The sequence below is a fragment of the Amphiprion ocellaris genome, chromosome 1, assembly GCF_022539595.1.
Source record: "Amphiprion ocellaris isolate individual 3 ecotype Okinawa chromosome 1, ASM2253959v1, whole genome shotgun sequence".
Lineage (NCBI taxonomy): Eukaryota > Metazoa > Chordata > Actinopteri > Pomacentridae > Amphiprion > Amphiprion ocellaris.
In genome coordinates this window covers 34,245,528-34,259,589 of record NC_072766.1, presented here as the reverse complement: position 1 = coordinate 34,259,589, position 14,062 = coordinate 34,245,528, and positions in this window count along the sequence as shown.

Here is a 14,062-nt window from a genome sequence, read left to right as displayed (position 1 = left end):
TATTGTGAATTTGTTAGAAAATATGCAACACTAAAGCAGCAATATAACAAAGACCCTGAGGTTAAGGAGCCGGTTGCACAAAACACCTTAAGTCAGGAGTTAAGGTTTCAGTTGCACAAAACATCTTAAAGTTTTCTCCTTGTTTACCTAAATTTAAATTTTTTTTTTAATTTGACTTGGCCTTTAGGGTTCACTTCAAATTAGTTAAACCATTTCACAAAGATCTAATTAACCAAAGCATGAAAATGACCTTAAGTTACTTCTGACACTATTTTAAATCTGTCGTGTTTGAGGCTGTTAAATGAAGAAAATAAATGGCTTTAGATTTTTCTTCTGGCTGTTAATTGCAGATCAAACTGACTTTTTAGCCTGCTTTATTTTAGATATTTTCCTCCTCTGATCAGTTTAGTTTTCTTATCTTGTCTCGTGCTGTTTTTCTTTTTGATTACAAAACTCTATTACTATAATCCAACTTTTTAAGACAAATGAGACAGCGATCAAACAGCCTTCATGTCAACTGCTGAATTATACAGCTGTAAAATCTTTAAATGCAGTAAATGCAATGAAGTTTAATATAACCGAAGAAGCAGTTTCATGGTTTCCTCGTTATTTCAAGAAAGATTATAGGGGAAAAAACCTCTGCGGTTGATTACAAGTGTTGCATTTGGTAGCTGTTAATGGGAACTCTCAATATGTGGTCCAAATATGAGAATCTCAGTAATTCTACTAATGTAAACTGCCAGAATGATGGAGGTTCTCATTAAAATCACTGAGAAAGTTTGAAAGACTGCAGAGCATAAATATCAAACCACACAGCAAAAACTGAGGCATAACTTTTGATTTTAGTCTAAATTTGGCCAAACATGTTAGGAAGCTTGTGCAGGCTGTGAGGCTTTTAACACTAAAGAAGTATCTCTAAGATCCAACCTATGATATATTTTTTAATTTGCTGAAAACCTAATTCATGCTCTTGTGACTCCACATGTTTTTAATTGTATAAAATCAAATTATACCTTTGTCTACAAGGACATTTTTACTTACTTTAAAGTTTGCACACTTGAAGAGATTCTTGTTTAAAAATCAGCCCCGATTCTAGAGAACAGGCACAGCTTCATTAGAATTTAGTCTGTTTTTACTGTAACGTTGCATAATCACAGTCCTTCTTAGGGTTTCTATACTGTAAACAATCTTCTTCTCCAAGGTCTTTGAGAAAAACTCCAAACACTGTACCTAAATACCAGCATTTCGCAGTAATTCCTTTTCAAAACTTTCTCTTCTGTTTTATTATTATTTCATATGCAGGTTCCATTTGTTCATTAGAGGAGTTGGTTGTGTTGTTACTCCTGCTGTTGTTTTTAACTTGATATGTGGTTGATTGCTTTGATTGTCTTCTTGCAAATCAAGTTTCCCCTCAGGCACAATAGCGCTGGAATTACATTGATGAGTGCAGTTTCAGAAGGAAACTTTGGGTAATTAACGTGATGAATCAGATGCATTTGTGTATTACATCAGAATAAAAGGGGATTTGTAGCTGCACAGTGACGGCTTATGCACCACCTGCAGGCCTTTAAACACAGAGGTACGGGACGCATTAAACCTCACATCAGGTGCGTGTTTGTGTTGTTTGGAAAGTGCAGGACTTCACTGCGTCACCGCTCGCACTCTCCTCCTATTCTCTTTTTAGCCCTCCATGTTTTTCCGTGTGCCCTATATAATGTCCCACTTTGCAATTAGGTCTGCTGCTGGTGTGAGCAGCACGACGGAGGTTCCTCCTGCGCTGCAGACTGCTGTGTGTGTGACTGCGAGGAGATGCTGCCCTGCACTGTTCTCAACTTTACGACCGGCTTTCTTCGCCTCTGGAACTGGGTTTTCTTGCCGACACCTCCAGACAGACACCTCTTGAGAGCTGCACAAGCTTCTCCTGTTTTTCCTACTTCTTGTTAGGGAGGGACCGATTGTCGTCCTGGGCGGTTATTTGGACCGATATTTGGCATTTGTCCGATTTGTGTCCGTATTCTTTTGAACCAATTATCACTAAATTAAATGCACTACTTCAGGTCTGGTGCACCCTCCTGCCTCTGTCTTTCATCTCTCTGTGGTCTCAGAAATGTCTCTCAATCAGAGACTGAACAAGAAACACAAACTAGGAAATGAGCTTCTCTCACAGTATCTAAAGCTACACTAACGGCTAGTGGTTAAGTTAGAGGGCAGCCACAGATTAACCTGTGTCAAAATCTGGAAAACAATAATGCTTAAAGATGTGGCGCTTTAATGGGAAAATAGAGAAGAACAGCAGACCCACTGATCAATCTCAAATCAATGGATTGATCAGTAAACAGGAGAACACCACTTCCTGTTATGTTGTGATGTCATTGTTCCTGTTGCTAGGAGCTGCCTTATTAATGAAGAAGCCAAGTAATGAATGACAGGATCCCTTCTATCAAATACTGTTAAAACATTTAATGTACATCAGTTCAAAATATCAGTTATTGGTCTTTCTTGATGACCAATAATTGGCATCAATATCGGCCCTGAAAAACCCATATCAGTCTATCTCTGCTTCTTGTGGTTTCTTCATCTTCACGTCCTCCTTCTTGATAAAAGTCACAGATTCCGTCATGTACTCAGACCCTTAAAATCTAAACATCATTTCATTCCTTTACAGTATTTTCTTGCATCATTCTTTTGCTCTTGCTGGATAAAAAGCTTTGTTTCTTCACTGCTCCTCTTATTGTGAGCCCTCGCTGAAATGGCCCACTTCAGCATCTTTCCTAGAGACACATGCGTGACCCCCCCCCCCCCAGTGTGGTTCATTAGTTACCATAGCAACAAGGTCTTCCCTGGCTCCCAGCTCGAGACCCCCGACTCCTTCGACCGTGCATGATACAGCATGTCCAGATGACTCCCCTCTCCGTCCTCTCTGTACTGAAGATATTTATACACCGAGGAATACTGAGCCGAAAATGTGCTGACAGCAGCGACTTTTGGGAGAGAGAGATTTTTTGGAAACGCAGTGTAAAGAATGATACTTACTGCACAAAGTGTTTTAATCTGTGTGGCACTGGGGCAAAGGATCTTCAACCTGCGATCAACATATCTGAAATTAACAGTGAATGAACCATTCTGTCTAATGTGACAGAGTAAAAGTGGCTCTTTCATGGTTATATGAATATTTTTTTGGAATTTTCTCTATGTTTGGAAACATTCAGTCAATTCCATCACAAAGAAAGACCTGAAAGTGTATTCACATTAATGAAAGTGACATTTAGAGATATTATAGCGGTAATGCCACAGTGCAAGTGGACACAAATGGAGACAAGTGAAAAATTACAGGAAAAACCCTACATTGAGGAGATCTGGTGGCTCTGTTATGCTGTGGTGGTGTTTTGCTGTTATGGTTTGAGGGAAGGGTCACTGCAAATCAATTCAAAGTTGCTCTAAACGGTCACCCTTATCCTGAGATGGAACATTTCTATCTTGACGAACGTTGGTCTGGAGGACTACGCTCCTGTCCACAGGGCATGAGGGGTCACTGAATGGTTTGAAGAGGATGAAAATGATGTGAGTCATCTGCTGCAGTTGCCTGATCTCAGCCCATTTAAACACCTATTCAAGATCTTGGACAGACAGTGAACTCAGTGAAGAATAGTGTTTCATCTCTCAAGTAGAGTTCAGAGAGTTGGAGAATTAATCAGGTGTGATGTTCTTGACCCATAGTGACTCAAAAACGTAAAAGATACACGTAATGTTGGTTTGCCTGCTAGTTTTAGGTTTTGTGAACTGTGGCTGACACACAGTATGATTTGAAAATGTTTTTTAAAAAAAACATGCTTATTCCAGAGCTTTAAATTTGACAACATGGAAGTTGAAGGATGAAAAAAAAGGGGGAGGGGATATTGTTTTGGGGGAAAACTCAGAATTTGTGAGAAAGAAAATCAATCTTCTCAGAGATTATAGTCAACAATTTATGAGAAAGAAACGGTAAATGGTAAGTTTACAAAAAGAAAGAACACTATATTAAAGATGTTTATATTCACTGTGATGTCACCCATTGGTTTGTGAGCTTGTGATCTGAAGTCTAGAGTTTGAATTTGGCCGTCGATTTTTGTTTTTTTTTAAACCAGACATGATGGATTTAAGTGGATTTAAATGAGAACTTCTGCCAATTCACACTTCCATACAGTAGCAAACATAAGATGTTCCTGCCCTAAAACATACCCTACCTTATCAGTAAAATGACCTTTAAGATGAAGTGTTTTGGCACTTTTTCTGGAGTTTTCAGTCATGTCAGATGATTTTCTTCAGCAGATGGAGGTTGCTCCTTGAAACTTCAGTTTTGTCTTAAGCCAAAAATAAACAAGTTCTGTGTAATTTCATTGGGCAAACTACTCCTAGACTGTCGATAAAGGTGGATGTAGTCCCTGGTTTGTGAAGGACTGATTTACAGCCTGAATTTGGAGTTTGTGCGACATCGTTTTGTTTTTTAAAACATCGAGGTCTGAATCTGGCAGAAGGTTGCGCAATCCTAAAACATACCCTTCTTCTCCTATAAACGGGGCCAAAATGCATGAAATTAACATCATGCTGTGGTAAAAAAAAAGACTTGAAACTATCAATTGAGAGCATAAAGTCACGAGAAAAATATTTACTGATGTAACAGATCAAGTGAGAATTTAGGTGATGTTTTCATAGACTTCAACAGAATCAGACTTCTTTTTGCAACCAGCAGAGTCGTCCCCTGCTAGCTGTTAGAAAGAATACAGGTTTTCATCTCATATATACATTCTGTGGACAAAATGTACAAATCTGAAAGAAGTAACATAGCTTTACTTTGCAAGGTTGGATCAAATGTGGGACATTTTTTGAACGACTTTAAAAGCCAGTAAAAGGCTTTTTGCCCCACTAATGCCAGAAAAATGATTTTTATGCAGTAAAATTAAAGATTACATGTAGTTCTTGTGAGGATTTTGTGCTCAAATATACTGGGATTTGTCGAAATAGTTGTTTTATAATGTGCAAATAGTGCAATAAATGCACTTTAGTCACAGTCTAGTAAAGAGAATGCATTTGATGACTAAATCCTCCCGTTGAGTGCCTTAGTAAAAATCCATCCAGTGAGTGAAATGATCAACACTGCAGTGTTTATGCAGATTTCCCATGGAGTACTTGACTGCTAATTTAAACCATTTAGTGGTATCTAAGAGTCACTCAAAGAGGACACACAGAGTTGCATTTATCCATGGTGCAATGAAAAAATACACCGATAAACAGGCTCTGGCAGCACTTAGTGTGACCCTGCAGACTCCAGGATTCCCATCAGTTGCAGTAAACTGGGTTGACTGGATGGATTTCAAGAAGTTGGAGAGCCAATCAGGACCAGTTCCAGCCTCGATGTATTTACAGAGATCTAAACTGGGCAGAAAGGAGATTTGGAAAGGCGTAATAAACTACAGATTGTGAAAATTGGAACCAGTGTGCATTTAATGAAGCGATATAAATGTAAGGAGAAGGAAAGCTGAGCTCCTCCAACACGGGAGCTCCGATGATACATGCAGTCGGTGATTTCTCCTGACAAACCTCAGCAGATTTATCTCCGCTCGCTACCATCTAACACAATATTGAGACAGAGGATGATGTTTGAGGAGACTTTATACTGTCACATTATCCCAGAACATTCTCACTCTCATTTAATTCCACACTCAACGGACCACTAACCTCATCCTTAATGTTCCCCACCGGTCTCGTATAAGACTGTAGCACAGAGGAGGCACCAAAAAGACGGAATTCATTTCCACTATTATGGCCTTTTTGTCTGTAATTGGCCACATTCTCATTGTAATTTCCTTATGAATTAATTATGATCAGTATCATGATTGCTGACAGTGATTCTGAGGCCCTTTTTAAAGGAGTATTTCATGATAAAGGCTAGAAACATGGTTTCGAAACAGGTGTAAGTTGCACCTGCAGCTCCAGCGGCTGCAATCTGACTGGAAAGACACAATTTGATGCCAAGACATATAAATCAATCTGTCCAAAAACTAGAGAGATCTATTGTTCTGGATAAGAAATATGAACGTTAACAGCAGGAGAAGGTTAAAAAGCTAATGTTGTACATGTTGTGTATGATGAAGAGCAGTAAACAAATGACCAAACAGCTTCAGGAATTTGCAGTGTTTGCATCTATTGACATGATTTCTTGCTGTGTCGGGTCATTATTGGGCCTGCTGTCAATCCAAATGGAGTACAGCTGCTGTTCTCCATGAAATAACAATGAGCTACAAACATTCAAGAGCCAACAGTAGAATTTGATGCTCAAATTCTTGTCACATAGAGCAGTAATTTGCCTGCAGGTAATCTTTATTTTCAGCGTTTCTTCCTATCCTCTCTCTCTTTGTGTTCTAACAAGGTTGCAGCATGAGGAATCTAGCTTTGGACTGGTAACCCACTCAGAGTCCTGTCTGCCGCTGCTGCAGTTTTCATGAGGCCTCAGCAGTTTGAAGTAACGGCTCCACGTGCTTTAAGAAAGACATTAAATTCACAGACTTTGAAGAAAGCAAAAATTACGTTAAGTGAGAAGTGAAGTCGCTTCAACTTGACAATAAACCCTTTCTATCCCACTCTTCAGCTTCCTCTGCATCTCCACTGCCACTGCTCTACCTCCATCTGCTACAAACTGTTCTGATACTGTTAGTAATTAATATGCCTTGGACATGTCTGGATAATTATCCATGTCTGATCTTTTAACCCTCAGGACCTCAAGCAGTTTTGGGGTGTTTCTTTGCTCCTGTCACATTGTTACTCACTTTGGGTCTATTTTTTAACTACAATATAAAATCCTGCACCTCTATGGAAACAAACAACCATGACTAGAAGCAGATAGAACTCAGAAAATTTGCAGTATGACACAGTACTAATGCCATATATCATTTTAAAAAAAAGAAAAAAGTTATACAAAACCAGAATAAATATTTACAATATTTCCCCAAGTGCCCATTGGTGATACCAATACTGGAAAAAGAAAAGATGACTCTACTTGCATGGCATTTTATTTTACATCCTCTACAAATTCTGCATTTTCCACACAACTCTACATATCAATTCAAGGAAAATATTTCAACAAGCAGAATGCATCTTCTAACATTTTTCTGACAGCTTGCTGCTCGGTTTCCCATATTTTAGAAATGCTGCATTTATTTTACTGATCCAGTACCTTTTATTTTCCGCTCTCGTCATTGCTGGCTGTTCATGTGAAAATCTCAGAATTTTTGTTCTGTGACTCTTGGTTGCAGTTTTTGAGTTGTTTTTTTTTTTCACAGAAACGTTTTATTTGGCAAGTCTTTAAATAAGATATGATTGGGGTACCCCAGTAGGTGAAGAGGTTGAGCAGGCAGCTCATATACTAGGGCTATAGACCTGCTGCAGCGGTCATGGGTTCAAGTCTGACCCATGGTCATTTACTGCATGTCTTCCCCCAACTTCTCTCCCCACGTTTCCTGTCTCTCTCTCCACTGTGCTCTATAATAAAAGCCAGAAAATAACTTTAAAAAAAAAAAAGAGACATGAATAAAGTGATTTTGATAAAATGTTCCAATTTCTAGCTGAGATGTGCTTATTTTTACCACCAGAAGTGCACACCACAAATGATATCTTCAAAGACCATTGGAAAGTTGACAATTGATTGATTTTTTCAGTTTCTGGCTCTGACAGTGATGCAATTTCAGGATTTGGGGTTCAGAAGATTCACACATTATGCTTAACTTATGATGCACTGTGCGATTCTAAAGGAACGTGTCCACTGGATCCAGCAATTTACCGCATCCCATTCATTGTCTATGTCAAACGCACCGCGTTGCATGCTGGTTCTGTTGCGGTGTGTTTCGAGCTGTGATCTGATGCATCTCCCCGGAGCTCATTTCCATAAAGTGGACTCGACTTTGACTTTATACAAATTCAATGTGGAGCGCGCAGTTCTGACGTATCGCGGAACTTTCGTCACATGTCTAAAACTAGCCGTCGTTGAACTAAAAGGAGGACGGATTCAGTAACTGCACAAGTTATTTCTGGTCTCAGATGCTTCCAGAAATACTTTTCGCTGAAGTGTTTTCGAAATAAAACAGAAAGTTTGTGGCCATGTTGGTCCAACGCATCTGCCGGATTCAAGCTAAAAGCTGTGTCATGTGACCACCTAGTGGCCCCCAGTGACCGCCCACCACGCAGGCGGCGCATTTACATGTGGGAAAAATGGATCTCCTTTGGGAGGTGACTACCTACAACAGTAAGCATGATCAGCCCATGTACAGTAAAATGAATAGGTCTGCATTGCATTATTTGACATTTTCCTGTTATTTCTGACCATTTCATAAACAAAAACTGTAATATGCTTGAGTAAATGAAAACCCAAATTAACAAAGCTGTTTAAAAAATTGAAATGCAACTGTAATCCTTAATTCTTATTTTGGCACTGCCGACTTTTCTTTGATGCTGCCTAAAACCTCCTTCTATTGTCTTCTGTGTAGGAAAAACCCTGTTTATTCTGTAGCTTGTTAAGCTTCTATTTTTATTTTAAAATTGCCCATACAAATAGTGCAAAAAGACAAAAAACAGAAATGCTATATATATATAATGTCAGTGGATTATCTGGTGCTCTGCATCACATCACATACTAATCGTGACAATTCTAACTCTTAAGGAGTCAAGATTTTAGAAAAAAAATGCTTTATTGTTTATCACATAATGATATAAAAATACTTGTCTGAGGTTTCGGGCTGACCAAAAATGTAAAAACCCACAAAATACTCACTTGAGATATTAAAACACAAACAAATCTAAAAATACAGAAGAGCAGATGTAGAAAGCTGCATCAGCTGTGGCAGCATTTCTGGCTTTATTTAAAAAAGAAAGATGCAGTGAGTTTTTCAATGTTCTCTTTTTGTCCAGAGGTGCTGTGAAGCGGCAGCATGATGGGAGCAGCTGAAAGGAGTGGCGAAGGGGCTGTGAAGGGTCCTCATGGAGTCGCCCTTTCTTTTTACTGTGCAGTCTGAGTGGTGCCTGTGATTTGGGTTGAATGCGAGGACTGATTTGATGAGTGACTGTTAAAATATCCTGCCTGACACTGAAACCTTTCAGCCTCCTCAGAAGGAGCCTGGCTGTTGGGCCTTTTTGAAGAGATTATCTGCCTGCTTTGTGATGAACAGGTGGTGGTTGATCTCATTGTCCAGGTACTTAACCATCTGAGCCCCACAATCCATTGGCAGGTTCGAAGGACATGATTTCTTTTTTTAAAAAATGACCAACAGTATACCACTTATCTGTCAGAAACCTGAAAACCAGAAAGAATTTTTCAAGTGACCAACAGTCCATGAATGTGTGACAGCGCCCTCTATAAAATTAACCAAATGTAAGCCAAAAAGTACAATATTTCATCTAAATAATTCTGTATTAAAAATTTTGCAAAAAAATGAATCTTTTGCACAAGATACCGTACAAGAAATCCAGGATTCTGCACTCCTCAGCACAACTGGGAAGCCAAAACTGACCTAATTCTCAGTACACAGAGAAGCAAGTTGTCAGCAAGTTGTTGGAAGATACATTCAGCATGGTGAAACATCTTTCTAGAGTTGATGCGCAGAGTAGAGGGAAAACGTTGACTTTGTAGAGGCTGAAAAAATGGAAATAGTCAAATATCTATTGCATCTCTAGCCCCTTTTTCCAGTGTTGCTGACATGTTGATTCCAGTTTTGATCCATTTGTGTTAAATGTTCAGTCTGACTTCAGTTTTTTGTTCATAATTTCTGGCAGTATAACTGTGTTGCACTGCACAGAAGACATTTCTGAGTTCTATCTAGCTTTGGCTGGTTGTTCTGTTTCCATAGAGGTGCAGGACTTTATATTACAGTGAAAAACGAGCCCACAGTGGGTCAAAATGTGACAGGAGCAAACCACGATTTGGGGTTTGGACGATTAAATGCAATGGCAAGATATCCATGTCGAAAAAATGTCTATTCTAATGTCAACAAGGGCTTTACATGCCTACTTTGCGTCTGTATTCATGTTATGTGATGTTTCAAACCATAAATATTTTAAAATTTGGTCCAAGACCGGCTGTGCCGTAAATGTGATTTTGAGGCCATAAAAAAAAAAATCATAAATCTGTAAATTGTTCTTGGCAGTTCATAAAACTCATATTTAGCTTGTGTCACATATTGAATTTCATCCAGAAATCAGCCATTTAAAACCACAAACAGATGGACGTGTAGAAAAACATAAACTGCAGCGCACACACCATCAGCAGTGCCTCATGACAGACCTGCTAACGTTTGTGTGTAGCGAGCGATCAGGCCAGAAAAAGGCTGATAAAAGGGAAAAAGATATGAAGAGCAATAACCTCGAGAAGAGTGCAAGGTTGTAATAGTACGAATAGCATACCAGCGCAAGAAAGCTTCCCTCATCTTGCATTCCAGATCTTAATTGTTTATTTACATAGCTGTGAAAGCACCCAGAAAAACTCTATTTATCAGCTGGTTCAAAGACAGAATGCAGGCCAGAGCCTCGCTGGGTGGAGATCCGACTGTTAATTGCCATATTTCTCCCTCAGATTAAGTCAGTTTCACTTATTTACTGCCCTGCAGGAATTTCTCCATAATAAGAGGAAGATACAGCCATGTTGCACAACAAAAAAACCCAGAAAAGGATCTTTCATTTCCACCCTTGCCTTTAAGAATAATGAGCGCTGAGTACATTTTAAACACAAAAGCAGCTACTGAAGCTGAGAACCCTTCAAACGGGGGGTGCTGCTGCGAGAGAGGATTTTATGTCACTTCTGCAGTTAAAGTTTTTGTTCTGCTCCGAGCCTTTAACATCCTGTACTAGTAACTGTTGTTTATTCATGCAAAAGTGAGTGGAGTACTATTGTGTGTTGCGAAGAATGTTCAGATCTGTTTTCAAAGGTTTTTCTTTAGAAACAAATCTTCACCTAGTACTGATTCAATCTTTTTCTGCTCTTCAAAGGCCATGACCTTTTTCATAAGAGCAAAGCTGCCTGTCTGCATTAACAGGATGCATTTTCCTGTGCATGAACTGTATCGTATTCTAGTGTTATTTCAGATTGAAATGATAAGGGCACTTTATTCAGAGCACATTTTTGGAGAAGTCGTGACCCTGCAGCAAGATATCACCAGAATCTGTTCGTTTACAGCACTGGAAGATGTTGTCATCTGTCATGATGTATGTTGGCATCTGAAGACTCCCAAACTGTGGGCATTAATCTGCTGCTGTAACAGCCTTTCCAGCAGATTTTGGAGTCTGGCTGCAGGGATTTGCTCCCATTCAGCCAGAAGAGTAATAATGAGGACCAACACTGATGTAGGGCAATGAGGCCCGGCTTACAGAGGTTGAGGTCAGGGCACAGTCTAGTCAATTTTGTCCACACCAAATTTGGAAAACCATCTTTTTATGCACTAGGGCATGTTGAAACAGGAACAGATCTCGAACAAACACAAAGTGAACAAGAAAAGCATTCAGAGCGCGCAGTACTCCGCCAAGGCTGCTCAGTCGTATAATTTCCAACGGATAAGTCCTGATAAGTCCGCACCAGTGGATTTGTAGTAGGATTGCAATCATGTGATCATCAGCAGGCAGCTGACAGTGTTCACTTGTAGTCATAGTTACAGTGACGCTGTGCTGCTATCTCGTAATGATACAGATATCTTTAATAAATCTGTGGATTCATACTATAAGCCGGATCACTGCCATATCTAATCAGGTGGTCTTTCTGTCATTTCTGACCTTCCCTGAAAATTTTATCCAACTCCATCAGTCCATTTTTGAGTAATGTTGCGCACAGACAGACACACAAACAGACAACGTACGCTGATCGTCACATAACTCTGCCACGTATCTGCCAAGTTGCAAAGTATTTATACATAACATGTTTTTTTTTTAACAATATTAAGGTACATTCAAAAATTTTATAAAAATCTGAAAGTATCTGCTTTCAATTTTATCAAAATCCCCATTGAAGTAGTTGTCTTGTGCAGTGATACCCTGCTCCCACTGCTCCTGCAACACTTGCAGTGTTCCCTTTAAGTTCCACAATTTCAACATGTCAAGAATATTCCTTAGCTATGTTAAAACAGCAATACTTTAACTTGAACTTCATTTTGGGGAAGAGGAAAGAGTCACAGGCAACCAAATCTGGCATGTAGGGTGAGTGGGGAGTGCTGATTACGTTGTTGTGGTAAAACAAAAAAAACGTATGTATAATCACCGAAATGCAAGCTGATACACAGCACACTGAAGCCATCAAACCATGGTTCAAACTTTCTTCCTAGAAAGGTCTGCCTCTGCCTTGACAGTCCGACTCCGGGGGCTGAATTTATGGTTCAGAACCACTGAAAAGCTGAAGACAACAACAGGCGTGTTGCTGGTGCTTGGACTCTTCTCTTTTCCACTTTGAAAACTACTGTTTGGTCTCTGGGTTGGAAATAGAAACCCGCCTCTCGACACCCGTGATGATCCTCATGAAAGTTGGATCACTGTGCTTCTGACTGATACTGGATGTGGTGGTTGCTCTGCTCTCCATGGTAAAATCATAAAAGCACTCCAAACTACAAACAGTCCCAGAACATCTTAATCTTATCTTGTGACTACACAGCAACTAATTAACGGCTGTTGATTTTTATCGTTAGAGCCAGCTGAAGAAGAATTTCACTGTTGGGAAACGAGTTGTGTCATAAAAATAAACCATCTATGTAGTGGAGAGGTGCAATTAATTTGACTCAATAACCACAAAAATGGCCTGAATTCGTCCCTGTCGAAATGTCAAACTGTCTTTTACAACATTTGTATTGAGGCTGCTGCTATTGGAAATATTGTGGTTGGAAATAGAGCTTGGATTATTGTGCAGGTGACAAGGGAACTCTCAGGAAAGTTCTACTACTGTCAACATAGAGGGAAGTACTTCATATACACCAGTTAGCGACAGCATTAAGTCTATGGACAGGTGGAGTAAATAACACGGATGCAATGTTTTGCTGGGAAACTGTGGGTCCTGGCATTCATGTGGATGTTACTTTTATGTGTAGCACAAACCTAAACGTTGTTCCAGAGGACCTACACCCTGCCATGGCAGCACCGCTTCTAGACAATACAGAACAAGGCACACTGCTCTACTACTAAAGCTGCTCATGAACAACTTGAGGAACATGACCAAGAGCCCCAGGTGTTGCCCAGGCTTCCAATCTACCCCTGCCCTGCAACCCACAGAACCAAAGCAATTTACTGCCAATATCCCAGCGCCACACTCCACAGGATACCTCCAGAGGTCATGTGTCCACAGTACGATGGGTCAAAACTGTTGTTGGTGGCACGAGAGGGACCTAAACAATATTAGTCAGGTGGTTTTAATGCAGTGTAGAAAAACTTCCCATTTCTCGATGCAGAAAGCCTGTTGAAAATTGGTGTCGGTGATGTTGCCCTTGAAGTTCGGGAAAGACAGTGACAAAGCAGATGTGACATGAAGGATAGGACCAGAAGATTTAACCTTAGCCAGATTTATAGATTGACGTCAGTTCATTAGTTCAAAGAACTTTCTCAAGTGTGATCAGAAGTTGAGGCTGATCCCTTAACCGACGTGATCTAGAAGCATGTAGGAAACAGACAAAAAAAAAGAAGTTCAGAAATCTTGCAAATGCAACTTTTACAGCTACAGTCTCTCATAAATGTTGCACTGCTTCAGCATAGTTTATCTAAAATATGCTAAAGCACAGCCAAAAGTGGTGTTAATGGAAAGTAAATGAATAAAAACAAAACAAACACTGACTCCAAACTCCAAATTTAATCCGTCCTGCAAACAGTTTGGACGCTCAGCAAACAACACAACACGATCCAACCAAAATAACGCATTTTAATTAAAAGATGAGTAAAATAACCCTCATATTCACCCAATCATCACTGCAAAAACATCAAAACAGAAACATGTGACCGGCAAGCTGTTCACATCTGATTTTCACTTGTATTTTGCACTTATGAAATGAGAGCAGTGGCCAACGTCTAACAGACAGTC